We start from the raw sequence: 19,340 nt of genomic DNA, 5'->3' as shown, positions 1-19,340 counted from the left end.
ACAAGCAGCAGGTTGACATTACTGGTGCGTTTACAGTGAAAAGAAGGACAAGAACTGACCTGCACCAAGAAACAGAAGAACATTGGTCGTTGCTGCATTGCTGCTGCTGTTCCATGCCCACTGAAGGCGCTCGGTGATTGCCAGTGATTAAATGGGCGCGATAGACTTGATGACTGCGACGATGGGGCTTGCGCGGCCAAAGATGCAGACCACTTGAAGGCGATGGCTTCTTTTGGTGGCGTCGGGCAACATTCGCTCATTCGTAGCGAGTCGGGCTTGAACTGTACAGGCAGCCGAAGAGGCGATACGGGGCGCTCAGTCGATGTCAGGCAGGGAACGTGCTGCCGGTCGCTCGAGGTATGACTAAGGCCGCTCCAAGATAGCATCTGCACCAAGAAACAAAAGAACATTGGTCGTTGCTGCATTGCTGCTGCTGTTCCATGCCCACTGAAGGCGCTCGGTGATTGCCAGTTCTTAAATGGGTGCGATACACTTGATGACTGTGACGATGGGGCTTGCACGGCCAAAGGTGCAGACCACTTGAAGGCGATAGCTTCTTCCGGTGGCGTCGGGCAACATTCGCTCATTCGTAGGGAGTCGGGCTTGAACTGTACAGGCAGCCGAAGAGGCGATACGGGGCGCTCAGTCGATGTCAGGCAGGGAACATGCTGCCGGTCGCTCGAGTCATGACTAAGGCCGCTCCAAGATAGCATCTGCACCAAGAAACAGAAGAACATTGGTCGTTGCTGCATTGCTGCTGCTGTTCCATGCCCACTGAAGGCGCTCGGTGATTGCCAGTTCTTAAATGGGTGCGATACACTTGATGACTGTGACGATGGGGCTTGCACGGCCAAAGGTGCAGACCACTTGAAGGCGATAACTTCTTCCGGTGGCGTCGGGCAACATTCGCTCATTCGTAGGGAGTCGGGCTTGAACTGTACAGGCAGCCGAAGAGGCGATACGGGGCGCTCAGTCGATGTCAGGCAGGGAACGTGCTGCCGGTCGCTCGAGTCATGACTAAGGCCGCTCCAAGATAGCATCTGCACCAAGAAACAGAAGAACATTGGTCGTTGCAGCATTGCTGCTGCTGTTCCATGCCCACTGAAGGCGCTCGGTGATTGCCAGTTCTTAAATGGGTGCGATACACTTGATGACTGTGACGATGGGGCTTGCACGGCCAAAGGTGCAGACCACTTGAAGGCGATAGCTTCTTCCGGTGGCGTCGGGCAACATTCGCTCATTCGTAGGGAGTCGGGCTTGAACTGTACAGGCAGCCGAAGAGGCGATACGGGGCGCTCAGTCGATGTCAGGCAGGGAACGTGCTGCCGGTCGTTCGAGTCATGACTAAGGCCGCTCCAAGATAGCATCTGCACCAAGAAACAGAAGAACATTGGTCGTTGCTGCATTGCTGCTGCTGTTCCATGCCCACTGAAGGCGCTCGGTGATTGCCAGTTCTTAAATGGGTGCGATACACTTGATGACTGTGACGATGGGGCTTGCACGGCCAAAGGTGCAGACCACTTGAAGGCGATAGCTTCTTCCGGTGGCGTCGGGCAACATTCGCTCATTCGTAGGGAGTCGGGCTTGAACTGTACAGGCAGCCGAAGAGGCGATACGGGGCGCTCAGTCGATGTCAGGCAGGGAACGTGCTGCCGGTCGCTCGAGTCATGACTAAGGCCGCTCCAAGATAGCATCTGCACCAAGAAACAGAAGAACATTGGTCGTTGCAGCATTGCTGCTGCTGTTCCATGCCCACTGAAGGCGCTCGGTGATTGCCAGTTCTTAAATGGGTGCGATACACTTGATGACTGTGACGATGGGGCTTGCACGGCCAAAGGTGCAGACCACTTGAAGGCGATAGCTTCTTCCGGTGGCGTCGGGCAACATTCGCTCATTCGTAGGGAGTCGGGCTTGAACTGTACAGGCAGCCGAAGAGGCGATACGGGGCGCTCAGTCGATGTCAGGCAGGGAACGTGCTGCCGGTCGTTCGAGTCATGACTAAGGCCGCTCCAAGATAGCATCTGCACCAAGAAACAGAAGAACATTGGTCGTTGCTGCATTGCTGCTGCTGTTCCATGCCCACTGAAGGCGCTCGGTGATTGCCAGTTCTTAAATGGGTGCGATACACTTGATGACTGTGACGATGGGGCTTGCACGGCCAAAGGTGCAGACCACTTGAAGGCGATAGCTTCTTCCGGTGGCGTCGGGCAACATTCGCTCATTCGTAGGGAGTCGGGCTTGAACTGTACAGGCAGCCAAAGAGGCGATACGGGGCGCTCAGTCGATGTCAGGCAGGGAACGTGCTGCCGGTCGCTCGAGTCATGACTAAGGCCGCTCCAAGATAGCATCTGCATCAAGAAACAGAAGAACATTGGTCGTTGCTGCATTGCTGCTGCTGTTCCATGCCCACTGAAGGCGCTCGGTGATTGCCAGTTCTTAAATGGGTGCGATACACTTGATGACTGTGACGATGGGGCTTGCACGGCCAAAGGTGCAGACCACTTGAAGGCGATAGCTTCTTCCGGTGGCGTCGGGCAACATTCGCTCATTCGTAGGGAGTCGGGCTTGAACTGTACAGGCAGCCGAAGAGGCGATACGGGGCGCTCAGTCGATGTCAGGCAGGGAACGTGCTGCCGGTCGCTCGAGTCATGACTAAGGCCGCTCCAAGATAGCATCTGCACCAAGAAACAGAAGAACATTGGTCGTTGCTGCATTGCTGCTGCTGTTCCATGCCCACTGAAGGCGCTCGGTGATTGCCAGTTCTTAAATGGGTGCGATACACTTGATGACTGTGACGATGGGGCTTGCACGGCCAAAGGTGCAGACCACTTGAAGGCGATAGCTTCTTCCGGTGGCGTCGGGCAACATTCGCTCATTCGTAGGGAGTCGGGCTTGAACTGTACAGGCAGCCGAAGAGGCGATACGGGGCGCTCAGTCGATGTCAGGCAGGGAACGTGCTGCCGGTCGCTCGAGTCATGACTAAGGCCGCTCCAAGATAGCATCTGCACCAAGAAACAGAAGAACATTGGTCGTTGCTGCATTGCTGCTGCTGTTCCATGCCCACTGAAGGCGCTCGGTGATTGCCAGTTCTTAAATGGGTGCGATACACTTGATGACTGTGACGATGGGGCTTGCACGGCCAAAGGTGCAGACCACTTGAAGGCGATAGCTTCTTCCGGTGGCGTCGGGCAACATTCGCTCATTCGTAGGGAGTCGGGCTTGAACTGTACAGGCAGCCGAAGAGGCGATACGGGGCGCTCAGTCGATGTCAGGCAGGGAACGTGCTGCCGGTCGCTCGAGTCATGACTAAGGCCGCTCCAAGATAGCATCTGCACCAAGAAACAGAAGAACATTGGTCGTTGCTGCATTGCTGCTGCTGTTCCATGCCCACTCGCTGTTCCATGCCCATAAATGTAAATTACGAGGCCAATGCTTCGTTTCTGGACGGTGCTAAAATTGCGCACAAAGTAGGCTCAGGGAATGCACTTGCACTAAGTTATTACGTTTGATTTAGGATATCCTTTAAGCCGACATCCACTGCGTAGTGCGGAAGCGAATTTTCTACAGTGAAGCAAAAAAAGCGCTTTTTTCATTTCAAAAATTATTAAATGAACATCATTTGATTTTTTTTAGTAGGAAGCCCTCTTGGGCTAGTTTTCAGATACTCGCGCAAGCAGAGCATGCAAAAACGCTTTCAAATACATACATTTCGTACAAATAGGCGGGTTATTATGCCCATCGGAAAAAGGGAACAGCGTGAGCTCTGTCAGTTCACATCTAAAAAAAGTAAATATTTTTTTATTGGCGGCTTGGTTAAGCCATGTATAGTTACACGAATCATCACAACTGGGTAATGCCAGAGCGCATTCGTTAATTGCTAAATATGCGGGGCCTTTCAAAAGGAATTTTGGTGTTTAGTTGCAGCCGCTTTTAGTTGCCCAGTATTAACGATATAATTCTGTAGATCTGTAGTTGTCGGTCTGGATGGTGTCGTCGTCGGCCTTAGGCCAGTTTAACATGCATGCGATTTTCGCCTGCGACAGTGCGAATTCCGTCGGTCTGCGACTGGGCAGAGACGTCGGTCTAGTCACGGACGGTTTGCGATCGAGTTCCGTCCGGTTGGTATTCCGTCGCAGCGTCGGTGTGTTCTCTCTGCGACTGACCAATGGGGAACGCCGAGACGGCGTGTGACATGCGGTCACGTGGGATCTGTTGCCACGTTGGAACAAAAACCGTTCATTCCTATCAAAACATCAGAAATAATGCCATGCACCTAAATTCGCTGGTCATAACATCGTCAAACAATTTTGTGTAGCGTATCTGTCGCGTTTAATCATGAATTGGCTATGCAAACATCAAGAAGCTTTGCCTCTCCCTCCGACCGAATTCGCTGGGTACGCGTTACACGCGAAAGCACTGGCCGAAAATCCCACTGCTGCGCCCCCGGCTAGGCCAGCTGTTTTCGTCCTAGTCGCAGGATGTGAAACGGGTCTTATGCGAAAGATTGGTTCCTCTGTGGCGGAATATGCAGAGTCCATTGATACCAGTGAAGTCGCCGTCACGTCGTTGCACAACTAAAAATCAGCGAACGGAACGAAAAAAAGTCTATGGCAGCAGCACCATTGCTTCCGAATGCATTTGGAAATTGCTGTGAAGCGCCTTAGAACCCAACTGATCAGCGACGGAGCCCGCAGCAGACGTTGCCGCGCCGCGCCTCGACGGCGTCGACACGCTCCTCCTTTAGTTTCTTCTGTACGAGACCTCACTCTGGCTGGCGCTATCTACTGACAGCCTCGGTTTCATTGAGTTTTTTTTTTCATAGCTATGCCTCTATCTTCGACTGCGCAGTTGGAAAATTTTACTTCTGTATCCAACTCCACACATATACTGGGAAAGTGTTCAGTAAGAAAAAGATTATTAAAACTTCAAAGTTTTGAACTCGCACAAGCCCAGACCAGGAACTCAACCGAGTTTCAGTGCGTTTGAAAATTATAAACTGCCGAGATTGTACTCGACAATAAAACCACTCTTCTGACCAGTAAAGTGGATGGTACAATGTTTACCAACATCTGCCATATACTTCTAACACTGGATAAGGGGTGGCAAGCGAAGGCCAATATAGCCAGGTTTCTAAAATGGCTCATTCAATTCTGGCAAATCGTTTGAGAACTCTGGCTAACATGGCGCATAATAGCCAGGTTTTGAAAATTGCTTAGCCAATTATGGCAAAGAGCTGGAGAACGCTGGCTAACATGGCTCAATATAGCCATGATTTGATGATGGCATAACCAATATCAGATCCTCATTGGCAACTCTGGGCCTACTTAGGGCCACGCTTTGCCAGAGGCTTTTTAATATTCGCCCGCTGTCATGTGCTACCTGGGGAGTGCTGTGTGGTGCACAGCCCCTGCGCACTACATCGACTTATCTGGACTTTGCTGTGAAGAAGAATGTTTTGGTAAGTGGAAATCGCCTCCTCGCTTCTAAAAATAAACTGTTTCCCCTGGTATTAGTGGTGATTCTTTCTTTTTTCTTCTTCCAAGACGGACACGCCCTGGAGTGTGCAGCGCGGTCTCCTTTGCAGTTAGCGCGGCGTACGGCTGCGTCACATTCCTCAGAGTGGTGGTTCTTCGAAGCGCACCTCGCACAAATTTTACGGCCTCGGAAACTCTGTAAGCAGTGGCCAAACCTGTTATAATTGAAGCGTCTTCTGTGGTTAGGGATGCAGTGCCTGACATTTATTTAAGAATCCAACTTTGATATTTTCAGGCAATGTGCTTGTGTTGAATGTGAAGACGTGGTGTTTAATGTCTATTTCTTTCTTGCCCTTGCAGATTGTAATTCGGTACTCATCTGCGACTTTTTTGACGAGGGGCCTTTCCAGCCCTTCTTCCTATGTGTGATGTAGAAACCCATTTTCTGAGATTACGCCATGGACAGTGCTGACGGATCGGTGTGTTGTGATGGATCGGTTTGTTGTGATGGAGACAATGATTTCCCCAATACGCACTACGTTTGACAGTTTGGAGGTTTCGACATTTCTGAGCAACATAGAACGTTGAGCAAGAACGTACATTACTTTTTAATTGTCAAAGAGTGAAGAAAAACACCAAGACGCTTGAAAGTTACGACACAGACTAGAGCGCACTAGCAACTGAAACAAACGGAAAAACCCTCAGTCCCTTAGTCACTCAGTTCCGCGCACGTCTTAAATATAAAACTAGGCAAAATACAATAAACCCGTATGATTGAAACAGCTAAGAAAAGAAAACAGGAAAGAGCAAATAAATCAGCAATGCACAAGTTCAACGCAGCAGAATGCTGTAAGATTTCGAGAATGGGGGGAAGGCTAGGGTGCATAATACCTATGAACTAGCGTTCCTTGTCAGGAAGTAGAACCGATGTCGAACTAGTACAAAAGTTATTACCTGCAGCATTAATGTTGGATGCCTCCAGTTTCTCTGCATATTCTCTACTTACCGTGTATTATAATTTTAGCAGCGCCAAATTCAGGCGCCCCACTTGTCCTCTCCGTCCCTTATTATGTTTCTTCTCATCCTTGCATTTTTTTTTACTATGCAGAGGAAGGTTCGAGCCACATCCTGGCCATAGCGACGTAGCATGCTTATGTTACCTGTCATTTTCGAACCTCCGCGTCTCAACAACGTAAACCTCAGCGCAGCTGAGGGCAACGCAGTAAGCGACGCCTGTCAAACAGGGAACGAACTTATTCTGGTAATTAGTGCCACATGAAGATTTTTAGAGTGCCGTTCATTCACGAGCCTGCACAGCTTGTAAAGTTTATGTGGAGCGGCAAACATAAGATCTACTCCCAACAATCAAGGCTACTTTCTTAAAATTATGTGATGCTCTCCCTATATAAGGCATCACCGCGAAGGTCTTTTTGCAAGGTTCAGTGATAGTGCTGCTAAAACTATTCTGGTTTATCTTGCGGTAGCCACTCAGCAAGGACTCGGATACAGTGGAGAGCAAGTCCACGCGGTAACCTGATTCCTGTAACCTACCAATCTTTAGGGAAAGCTTTCCTGTACATGGTGTGGGCACGACTTGGATAAAGCAGACCGAGGGCAGGAGGTTGCCATGACCCTTTTCACTACCTTACAATCGAATAATGAGAACAGCAAAATTGGTTTCGTCAACCACGGCATGTATGTCCAAAAATATATGTTGACCTCTTGGAAACCAAGTCTCATATCGAGAAACTGATTACGCCCGTTCTGCAGATGCTCAACGGTGAAACATAAGAATTTGGAGCAACCCGCGAAGACGTTCAAATTAAATAGTCAACGCAGTCCGCAGGACAATCTTCCAATACATTAAGAAACAAAAAGTTGTCTACTTATCCGTAAACTTTAACTGCCCCCATATCTGCAGAATCAAACTTCTGCTCCAGCCTTCTACCAAACTGGGTCACAAATATTTATGAGAGAACAAGAGTCACACAGGATGCTATGCACGTACCCCCGCTTTTGAACATAGAGGCAATGGCCGTAACTGACAACCGTAAGTGCAAGGTAACATTTGAGCAGTTCCGGGAAGGAGTCTACCAACGCACCACAGGCATTTTCAAGCGTAGTGCATCCCGCACTTTCTATCGGTTGACGTGCAGAAGAAAACAGCTCATCATGCGGAATAGTGTAAAACAGTTCCTCCACATCCACTGATACCGCGTTGTTTACCGCGTGGATCCCTTCTTTCAAGACAGCCATGACAATGCCCGAGTTTACGACTTTTTAGGTGTCTTCCGTGTTGAGACTCCTTAGATGGCGCTTTACAGACTTGCTGACCAACGCTTGCCTTGTGGCAGAGTTTGACATATTGTTGGATTACCATCAGTAAATCGCCGTTGCAATTTTGGATACTTTGTAGCCACAGCGTAAGGCCTCTGCTAAACATTTCGATACCAGGAATAAAGTTAGGATTCTGGTTTGTTTATCTTCTACTTCTCTGTAGAAGACATTGAATTTGGCCTGTGTTGCATTTTTCTTGGAAAATGTCTGCAACATCGTTCCGCAGGAGTGCGATCATGTTTTGAAAGAGGAGGGGGGGTGCCATAACGAGTAAATATTATTCGGTCACGTTGTCAGCCACCCAGCCAAAGAGAGGACGGGACAGGACTTTGCAAGTAAGTCCTGCCCACGCCATCTCTACACTTCAAATATAAGCGAATGTGACGCAACTCAGAGTAGCTGGTCACAAGAGGTAAACTTTCGCAGCCAGGAAAAAAGGAAGTCCAAGAAGTGAACAGGAGACAGTACAGCTGTGAGAAAGAAGATAGGAAAGGATCCGCTTTCCCCAGGACACGGCTGAGCCACGCACGGCTAAGCGCGTTTGCTTTGGTCTTTGGTGACGCACTACTCGCCATCATCCCCCAGCGGGCATGTCCCTGCGGATGCTCAGGAACCCGTGGTGTCGCAACTCACCAAGGTCTGCAAGATGCCCCTGCGGGAAAATGTGAAAAGTGGAAGGTACGAGGTGAGTGAAAAGTGTGCTTCCAGTTGGCGATTTCCGCAGGAACAGTCCTGATTGGGGTTACTGCAGAAGGAGGGGAGCATCGGGTACCTAAGTGATTTTCTGTACAGGTTGAGCAATTGATAAAAAAAATCGTCCAGCTTTTCATGTTACACAAAAGCTGTCATTTTCCATACTCCAGGTACATTAACACATTCAAATTTAAGTTTAACTTATAGCTCAACCGCTACTAAAATAGTCAGCGCATTTAATACCCTCGGAAGCCTATGCTAATACCTTCGGAACGCCTAATACCCCCTGATATTAGGCATCTCAAGGCCTCCCAATGCATAATACCCTCGGGATGCCTCTGCAGACTTCATAATTGAGAAAATTGGTGATAGAGGAAGACTCATGAATTGAAATCAGTGTAGTTTTAACACTGCAGAAAAATAATTCCTTTTCAAAGCGCTGTTCGCTTCCCACAATAAACATTGTCATTTGGCATCGGGCGCAACAACTAAGTCGAACCTCAATAAGATATTCACACTGCAAAATAAGGCCATCCGCATTATTGAAAATGCATGATCCACCTCACATGCATGTGGGAGCTTTCATAAACAAAAGGTCATAAAAATCCAACAGATATCCAGATAGAACCTGGCGAGGCAATTTTAATATGGGAAGAGAAAGAACAACACTATTTGTTATTCTCTGCAGATAAACACCAGTAACAATTTCTAACCTACATCAATCAGTATCTTTGCATTGCTCACGTTAGACGGATGTCTGGCCGATAAATCGAACAAGAACAAACTATGAGCGTCAAATGCTTCGTCATAGCTTACTTAAACTCTTTATCTGTTTACAAACTCTAGGTTTAAATTGTCTTAGCTAAACATCAAAAGAATTTAATATTTCCTAAACTCAAATATCTAACCTTTATTATAAAACAAGGCGTTTTATCTTTTATATCGTTGTAATAAGTTTATTGTAATGAGGGCATGCGCCTCTGTAATTATTTGTGTGAAAACTATTTCTACTTAATAATTGGTTTTCAAGAAAAAACAAGGCAAATTCACCACTGTGAATTTTTTTATTGACCTGTGTGCAAGTATTAAAAGCTTGCCTTGATATGAAAAAAAATGGAAAAAAGAGAGAAAAAACAAACATTGCGAGCATCGCGCCTCTGCTGTTGCTTCTAAAAGGGGTCGAGGTTTCCTCAAGCTGCTCCCATACAGCTACTACAAAGAAATAAAACAATTGGATACCATTCAAACTTGACCAATCACTAACTGGAGGATCATTACAATATAATCTGAGGCGTATGACGAAGCGTAAGAAACTAAAACGCAACAGGTTGGTGGTTCCCGCGGAAACAACCCGGAGGTTAGTTACCCTGAAAGGCCAGGAGAATTACTATGAAAAATGGCTGTGGATTAGCTCTGGTTCAACCTGGAGTGACGTGATAGCTACAGCTGGCCGACTGGAACTTGCTCAGCCGAATTGCAAATTCAGTCCTTAGCCGCTCCGTTTCGCTGGGCGTTCTTCACCTTCGTCCCTGGTTGTGGATTCACTCTCCCCCCCCTGACCCCCCCCCCCTCTGTTTCGCCGGCGCACCGCGCCGCCGGCAGCTACTCCGCACCACGTGACCAACCACGTGACCAGCCAGGGCGCCGCCTAAGAGCTCAAGGGGTGCAATGCTGAAGTCTCGAAGTGCTAGCATAGTTTAGCTAATGATACAAAAATGCTTTATGCCAAGAGCTTAGGAAGGCGTAATCTCAAGGTGGCCACTCCGGGAATCATCAGCAAAGTTGTTACCGCGGAATCAGTACGGAGTTGCGAGTGCGAAGGAATCTACAACCGGGGAATGATTGCCTTGGGGGGGGGGGGGGGGGGGCGGGGGTTATGGCGACAGCAAAAATAAAACGCGCAACCGGTTGGTGGTAACCACGAAACCCACCCCGAGTGTATTTACCGTGGAAGAACAAGGAGGGTAGCCGTGGGTGGAGGAGGGTGTGTCTAGAGTGTGGAAAGTATATCTAGTGGGTGATTACAAATGTAGCAGTACGTAAAGTGGTTGCCGTGGAGGGAAGAGGACACGGCAAAGTAAGGAAGGCAGAGGAATGTAGAACAGTCCATGTCTGGTAGTTGCTGAGAAACTCACCGCCCGATGAGAGGATCATCAGTGTCGCTGCGCTTCTAAAGCAGTACGCTGAAAAAAGAGGGCTACAGGAAAAACGACATAGTGGCAAACTTAAAGGAGAGCCCTAGATCTATACAGATGTGAGGTCGCTCTCATATTCTCTAGAACAAGATATATTAAAGTACAACACGCTTACTGACGGTCCCTGAATCGCGCGTTGACCAATGATAATTCATGCGCCCGTTCTTTTTTTGTGCTTCCCTCATGACTGTCCCAAATCAACCTCCAAGAATCACCCGCCTACCGGCTGCGTTAACGGAGGCAGGAACGCGAGTCTATACTTGAAAGTTTCAAACTGGCGTCACCGACGAACAAGGAAGCGTATCCACAGGTTTAAAATGGTTGTGGCAACACATCAATACATGTGCTACTATTCCTGTGCTGTTCGCTCAAAAAATATTCATGTATAAATATACCGATCGCTGTGTTTGTCAGCCTCTTCCTTAACCGCTTTCGACACTATGCTTCCGTATCTCAAGTTCTTTAATTTGTGCCCCAGAGGGACTGTAATCAGGTTAAATTATTGAAACGCCATCTTGTTCAAACAGAGCACATGACATAAGCTCGGTGGGCACGGACACAGCGACCGTTGGGAAGCCAGAGAACTTGAGAAAATTGAATGTACTGTATGTGAATAAATATTCTCATATATATTTTTTCGCTCTCAAACGTCCGACCTACGTGGCAATACGTGGTGCGCAATTTCTTATCCAACGTTTCTAACGTTTATGGGAAAAAAGTGTTTAGTTTTTCTCAATTTTGAGCATTTCCCATAACTTTACATTTGCACTTGGAGGCCACAGTCTTCACGATTGTGCCTTATTAGCCTGCACTTTGGGCCTCCTCTTTTTGCCTAGGTGACATATATGTGAAGATTGTCATTGCTATGTGGGGCTCAACGCCTCGAAATCAAGTAAGGTCATGATGAACTCTGGATTGGAATGCTATAATTTTTTGGGTTGATTTCTAATATACAGCAATTTTATCAATAGAATTGTTTAGGCTTTAGAGCTCTCATAGTGCACGACGACGCTAAAAGTACCAAACCTTTACCAGAGCGGTGGTGCAGTTACTGTATGATTTCGAGTCTTCTAGCTTAGTCACGATTTTAGGCTATCATAGTTCAAAACGGCAGCACGTATCAACGTCAGCCATTTATCGCACATCACTTAAAGCAGGCCTCCGCAGTGTGGGAGAGTGAAGCATGCCAGAGGACCGAGAATCAGATCCTCAGCTGCCATAATGGCTAGGTGGTTAGAAACACTGGCTCTATGGAGATTCAACAAACACGAAACCGTGGTGCCTGCTCCTACTCAGAAAGAGCCCGGAACTGAGGAGGCTATAGTTGGTTAAGGCTCGACTGTACTATGACGGCTCAGTGAAGGCAGAACCGAAATATTGATTGCCTGACCAAAGCAGCATTTCCAAACTTTGTTGTCGCACTTGATCGCCTCCTCCTGAATGAATATAGCAAATATCCGCCAGCACTTACTCTGCAGCAGCTGCCAATCTACTAATCAAAGTTGTGGTCAGACATCTGACGCCGCAAAGAGGAGTATGAATCAACGAATTCAGGACGGTCGCCATTATGAGCTGAGCATGGCAGTGGCCAAAGCTCGATCCTTGAACAGCGAGGCAGGATTTTGGGTTTGGTTGAGGAGAGTTGAGGGTATCAATAGAACGTTTTTTGGCGTAGCTAAAATAGCCCTTCATTGAGAGACAAAAATAAGAGCAGTATCAAGCGGCCAATCAAGATATCTCTAATCCTATTTGCCTATTCACTTCCTTTTTAGAGCACATATTAAGAGACTCCGATTGAGAACATCAAGGAAGGGGGGTTATTGGAGAATATGTTAATAATCTGCGATTCGTCGATGACACTACCTTGTTAGATCACCCAGGGGATGAATTGCAAATCATGATTGACGTCTTCGAACGCAAAGCAGAACGGTAGGTCTAATAATAAAAATAATTATAATAATAATACGTAGAAAACTGAAGTAATGTTCAACTATCCAGGAAGAGAACACCAGTTTACAATTGGTTGCGATGTGCTGCAACAACTGGTAGGGGACTGTGGCTACTCGGGGCAGCTGTCAAAAGAAGGTCCTTACCACAACCCAGAAATAACTAGAAGATTAAGAATAGGGTAATGCACCTTTGGCAGAAACCCTCAAATTATAAATGACAGCTTATCAACATTTCTCAAAAGGAAAGCATAAAGGAGCTTTCTTCCTGAACTCACCTATGGTGCTGAAACGTGCTGGCGAGATAAAAAGGGTTCAACAATAAATTTAGGACAGCACAGCAGCTATCGAAATGAAAAAGGTAGGTGTAATGTTAACAGACAAGAAGAGAGCTGAGTGCACATGGGTCAAGAAACGCACAAGGATTGTCACATATAATAGGGAGACTGAAACAAAAAAGTATGAAAGAAAGAGGTTTCAAGAAGACGATGAGGATGGCGATAAGGATGACGTGAATTAACCGAAGAATAAAGAAGATGAAGGCGTATTCGGTGAGGTGGGAAGAGATGATTGGTGAAGAAGAGAGGAAGAAGAGGACGTCGACAAGGATTACCTAGCCTAACGCCAAGACTATAAAAGCGCGAGGGAGAGCGAGGCACGGGGGAAAGAACAGAAAAGCGGAGGCTCCGGCGGGCCAGGGATGCTTCGGCTGAAAGAGGGCAACGCCGGCAGCTGCTCCGGTGAGCTCGAGTTCTACGTTTTCGCACCGTGGACTTCCTGCCGTTCCTGATCCCGTTCCGGGGAGTCAACGGACGATGCTACCACTAGCTACGGCCAAGGGCGTCCCCAGCGCTGTTGCCACCAATCCGGATTGTACCCCGAACGCCAAAATTACCGGCATCAGCTCCACGGGCGCTTGGACCGCGAGCTTGTACGACGCAGCCTACGACGCCGGCAGCAACGCCAGCCCGAGCACGTCGAACGCCACCTCGACGCCGGTTACTGGACCCATGCAACCTAGCATCCGCACCGAACCGACTGTGAGCATGAACGCCGACCGCTAACAATTGGGCGCTAGTAGTAGACGCCAGTAGCAGTGCTCCCGGGTCCTGTGTATTGATAGTCTTTGTGGTTTCTGTTAGTTTTGTTAGTTTTGTGTGCTAGTGTTTGTGTCACGTAGGGTGTATTAAATGTGCGTTTGTGTGGGTATACCTGTCGCCTAGTCCATTCTTTTGGTCTGAGTGTTCTCAGGAGAGATACTTGACACGGATTAATGTCATCCTAGTCGATATCAAAAGGAAATGTGCGTAGCCAGGGCACGTATTGCCGAGGCAAAATAAGCGGTGGTACATAAGGATGACGCCTCGGATTCTAAGCATAGCAAGCATAGCAGGGTCAACGCAAATTAGGTAGGCAGATGTGACTAAAACATCAGCGGCGATTAAGTTGAGGCGGCAAGCACAGAACAGCGGTAATTGGAGAGATATGGATGGGGCCTTCCACCTGCAGCGGGTGCCGTCCGGCAGATGACGACGAGATTTTGACGTATAAGGCTTATACAGCCGGAGAAAAAATGCACTATCGCAGTTTTATCAGGCGACTGGCAACTGAAGGAGATATTCTTGGACTATAAGAATTTAGAAAGCTATTTCGGCAGAAGTGCCTGGACCAAGTTTTCTAATAATTCTGACTGCAGTTGGAGCAAACACCAGCCGGCAGACAATTGTATGGAAGATTACAAAAGCCATAAGCAAGATTCATCACTAGCGCCATCAGCTTCACCATGCCCACTTCAGGGCAAAGACCTATCCTATAACCCTCCATTTAATCCTGCGCTATGCCAGCCGCAATGTTCTTATTCATGAAAATTTCGTAGTCTCGGAATGCAGTCCATTTCTCTTAAGGAACATCCGCTACATCGCCTTTTCATTACATGCGTGTACAAGCCCATTTCTTCTAATTATCCCAGCTTCTTCACTGAGCAGCTCTTCTGTTTTTCTGCCTCTTAACATTACATTTACAATACAATTTTCTTGTCCATAACTCCCTGCTTTGTTCTCAGTTTAGGTTTTACTCTCAGTAGCCTCCACGTTTCCGCCACATAGGTGAATACTATACGATACAGATGTCACATGCTATCAACAAGACCTGGATAATCAACAGCTAGGATTTTACAACACAACAGAACAACAAAAGGCGACGAATCGCATGGTGCTTAATCTCTGCCAGCCATCCGGAATCCATGTCGTAACAAAGAGCAGGCACATGGTTTTAATATCTTGTTTGTCGCCAGAGCTGAGCTTTCAGCAGTTTGCAATTGAGCTTCGGAAGTGCTATTGGCGGCCGCACGTAGCCGAAGATTGCACTCCCGTTCTCCGGAACGAGACCCTTGCGAAGGGAGAACGAGATAAATCTTGCACTGCGTGTTGATGCTCCGATGATGGAAACAAATGTATCGAGACGAGAGGAAGATGACAAGTTGTCACACACGAAAGGACCTGCGTTTTTGACATATAGTTTAGAAGAACTTCTATTTGGGCTAGATGGCTCATTGAACTCTAGAAAGGAAAAAAAAGCGTACTACATAAGAAAAAGAGGAAAATGTTGCGTCAGCGATGCATCTGAGAACCTTTTTAAAGCCGAAAATTCATACCTTGAACGTTTTTGTTTATCGCGCATGGGATTTCTTTCTGCGTGTGCCTAGGTTTTCTGTATATTCGCTCGCTCTCAAGAAAATAATTTGAGATGAAGTAAGCTCTTGTCCTATATCATTCTTCTGTTGTGAGTGTCTTTTTCGGCGCCACTGTTTTTCCTTTCTCGAGCACAATGAACCATCTAGCCCAAAATGAAGTTCTAAACTATACGTCAAACACTCTGGGCCCTTTTGTATGTGACAACTTGTCATCTTCCTCTCGTCTTGGTACCATTGTTTCGGTCGTCATATATATATATATATATATATATATATATATATATATATATATATACACGACGACCGAAACAATGGAATATATATATATATATATATGTTACGAACGTAGGTTGCGTTCGCTCCGCAGAATAAAGATTTAAGAGAAGTGAGCACTTCTACAAAGACACTTTTATTTATCAACGTTTCGACCACGGTGCGGTCTTCTTCAGGACTGTAGTGGTCTCGCGTCAGATGGACGTTTTATTTATTATATATTTAGGAAGCCAACAGTCACCGAAATCAAGGTTCATAGGGGAATGTCTCTTTTTTTAATATCTAGTGCCAATCAATTAGTTTTTTAAAGAAAATTACTTATAAGCAGCAGAAAAAACAACCAGGCCGCCGGTGGGATCCGAACCCACGACCTCCGAATATCGCGTCCGGTGCTCTTACCAACTGTGCTACGGCGACGTCTGTCCAATCTGCTGCTTTCGTGGGTATTTATGTTTTGCGTGTAAGCGAACCTTGAGAGTGTTCACCAGCGACAGGGGTCTCGGTTCTGGCAGTCTTGATGCCATAGGTAGCATAAGAGGGCTCTCGCACAGTTTCCGCCCTCGCCGTTAGATGACGTTCTACGTCACACTTGCGGTATTACAGGACGTGCTACGTCCACCGCAATGAACGAGGGTGGCACTGGTATGTATATATATATATATATATATATATATATATATATATATATATATATATATATATATATATATATATATATATGTCGTTGTGCAAGATATATGTCGTTGTGCCTTCGCAAGCGTCTTGTTCCGGAGGACGTGAGTACAATCTTCGGCTACTTGCGACCGCCAATAGCACTTCTCAAGTGTGTTTTCAAACTGGTGAAAGCTGAGCTGTGGCGACAAACAAGAAAATATGAAGACCATGTGCATGCTGTCGGTTACAACATGCATCGCGGATGGCTTGCAGAGATGAAGCACCGTGCGATTCTTCACCTTACAAAAAGAATGACCTAGATTTGAGGGGCTCGCACACTAAACCATTTGATGCAGTCTGCTCAGTTGAAGAGGTACCAGAAGCCACCTGGTTCGGGGTTGACGGTTGTCGGTGAAGCTGAGCTTCCCAACGAGATAAGACGTGTCTCGAACAAAGGTCTTAAGTTTAGTCATGAGCCAATGGTTGAGGCGCATGAGTTAATGGTTCTGAATAGGCGCATCGCAGGAAAGGCTTCAGTAGATAACAAGGAAAGGTGCCTACTCGATAGAGTTGATGCGCTGATAAGGTCTACAAGTTGCACCGTAACCACTCCTGGCAAGGATCCCATGGCAAGACTCGTCTCACATTAAACAATGAACATTCTCCGGCATCTACAAGCTGACAAGGATGGCGGCCTCGTGGTGCTATCGGAGGAGGAGATCAGAAGAAGAGAAGATGGTGCGATTGCCAAGAACTTCAACATTTTAAAGGCCAGTGAGACGAGAGTGATAGGCAAAGTGGCCATGATGTGCAGAGACTTGGTGTTGAACAGGCAGGCTAGCGGCATTGTTAGCAGCAAGAGCAATGCTGTGACTGTATTTTTTACTGACAAAACGCACAAATTGTCGGTACCGTTCATAACAGTATTAGAAGAGAATGGTACGTGGCAGCATATTCTAAACAAATACCTGCAGAAGCACCTTAATTCTCTTCAAACTCCTGATCAGTTTTCTATAAAAAGCTCAGTTGATGTTAGGTTTCTTCAGGATATTCTTCTATTGGATATATGTGTTCGACAAGTGTGCAGTTGTTGTATTACTCCGTGGCTTACGATGCGTTGTATACCTCTGTAAGAGATCCCATAGAAAGTACCGGTGCAGTTTAGCTCCAGAACGCCTCAGGCGTATCGGTAGCTAATTTTTTTAGACTGCTGCAATTTTGCCTTAACGTGATGTTCGTATCTTCTAACAATGACTTTCATCGACAAAAAAGGGATCTGCATCGGATCTTGTGTAGCCCCAGTGCATACTATATTATTTAGAGCATATATTGACCGCGCCCTAGAACGAAGTTTAACAGGGAAGGAGGTACTAAATTTTCTCAGGTATGTTGGTAATTTCTTGATATTTTTAAAAACCTGAACAACGTGACCTACAACGATGCTGTAAGCATTGATTTAGAGATCTTCAAAGAGAACAGTAGGGGATTAGATTTCACGAATGAGGTGCCCTTGCAGCGATGTTTATAGGTTTTATAACTGAAGCTTACGTTTGGAGAAGAACATGTAAATTTGCAGCATGCCCCTCGAGATATGAAAGAGCTGCTACCGTGTGCATCGGCTCATTGAAATACAGTTAAAAGCGATATTGCTAATCTTTACATCGAGTCTGCACTCGTGAAGTCGTGTCAGCATGGTTTGCAAGGGAGCTTTGATACGCAAATTTATTGATTGGTGTGGGCCGGATTTCCAAGCTCGGTAATCACAGGCGTTGCTGAAGCCCTCCTACAGAAAGTCAAAGGCGCCATGTTTAAGCGGCCATCAGAGGGAAGGAAGCAAGCTGCGAAACCTGAAGTTGTTCCGTATATGCACAAGGAGGCCCACAACGTAAATAAGGGGGCGAATAGACATGGCGTGCCTGTCGCCTTTTCGGCTCTACGGAAGCTTGCTCAGCTCTGCGCGCGAGTAGCGAGCGATGGAAAGAGGAACAGCTGCAGTAAAAAAATGGAAAACGCTTTGTGAAGTGCTGCACCATGTGGTCTATGAAATTCCACTGACCTGCAGGAAGGCCTATGTAGGCCAAACAGGCAGGTCTGTCAAAGACCCTGCAGCGAAGCGCGTGTTCTCACTCAAAGAAGTAGAAGGTACACATCTACCCAAACACTGCGCAAAGTGCAAAGTGCCTCACCGAGCGGCTGAACGCACGGCGGGGGAAAATTGCGAGCAATGCTAAAAGTGTGAACAACGACTTGAGGTAAAGATTTTGGGCGCTAGCGGTAATAGTAGAGCACGGGAGGTTTTGGAGGCGTACCACATAAGAAAAAGAGAAAAATGTTGTGTCAGTGACACATATGTGAACATTTTTAAAGCCGAGATTTCATATCTAGAACGGTTTTGTCAAGTTGCATGAGAATTCTTTCAGCGCATGGCTAAGTTTTCTTTATATTTGCTCGCTTTTCCGAGAACAAAGTCTGATGAAGTAAGCGCTTGGTCCTCCGTCCTTCTTATGCTACGTGTGTGTTTTTCGGTGCTAATAATAATATTTGTTGCTTTTTGGGGGAAAGGAAATGGAACAGTATCTGTCTCATATATCGCTGGATACCTGAACCGTGCCGTAAGGGAAGGGATAAAACAGGTATTGAAAGAAGAAATGAATAATTAGGTGCCGTAGTGGAGGGCTCCGGAATAATTTCGACCACCTGGAGATCTTTAACGTGCACTGACAACGCACAGCACACGGGCATCTTAGCGTTTTGCCTCCATAAAAACGCAGCCGCCGCGGTCGGGTTCGAATCCGGGAACTCCGGATCAGTAGCCGAGCGCCCTGACCACTTAGCCACCGCGGTGGGTGTCCGGCGCTACTGTTTTTGCTTTCCCAAGTTCAAAGAACTGTTTAGCCAAAATAGAAGTTCTTCTAGATAATACGTATTTATTGTACACTAAAATTGCAGAACGAAATTTATGGTGTTGTCTCATGTCCAACCCTTCGCAATTATTTCTCTCGGAAGAGACGCAACGTAATTGTATAAGCTGGTTTTTATTTGGCTGGGACATGAGGTATATGCGTACTAACCATAA

Source organism: Amblyomma americanum, chromosome 8 (genome assembly GCF_052857255.1).
Source record: "Amblyomma americanum isolate KBUSLIRL-KWMA chromosome 8, ASM5285725v1, whole genome shotgun sequence".
In the NCBI taxonomy this organism is placed as follows: domain Eukaryota; kingdom Metazoa; phylum Arthropoda; class Arachnida; order Ixodida; family Ixodidae; genus Amblyomma; species Amblyomma americanum.
The sequence above is the reverse complement of the archived record's forward strand: the minus strand, read 5'-3'. Positions refer to the sequence as shown.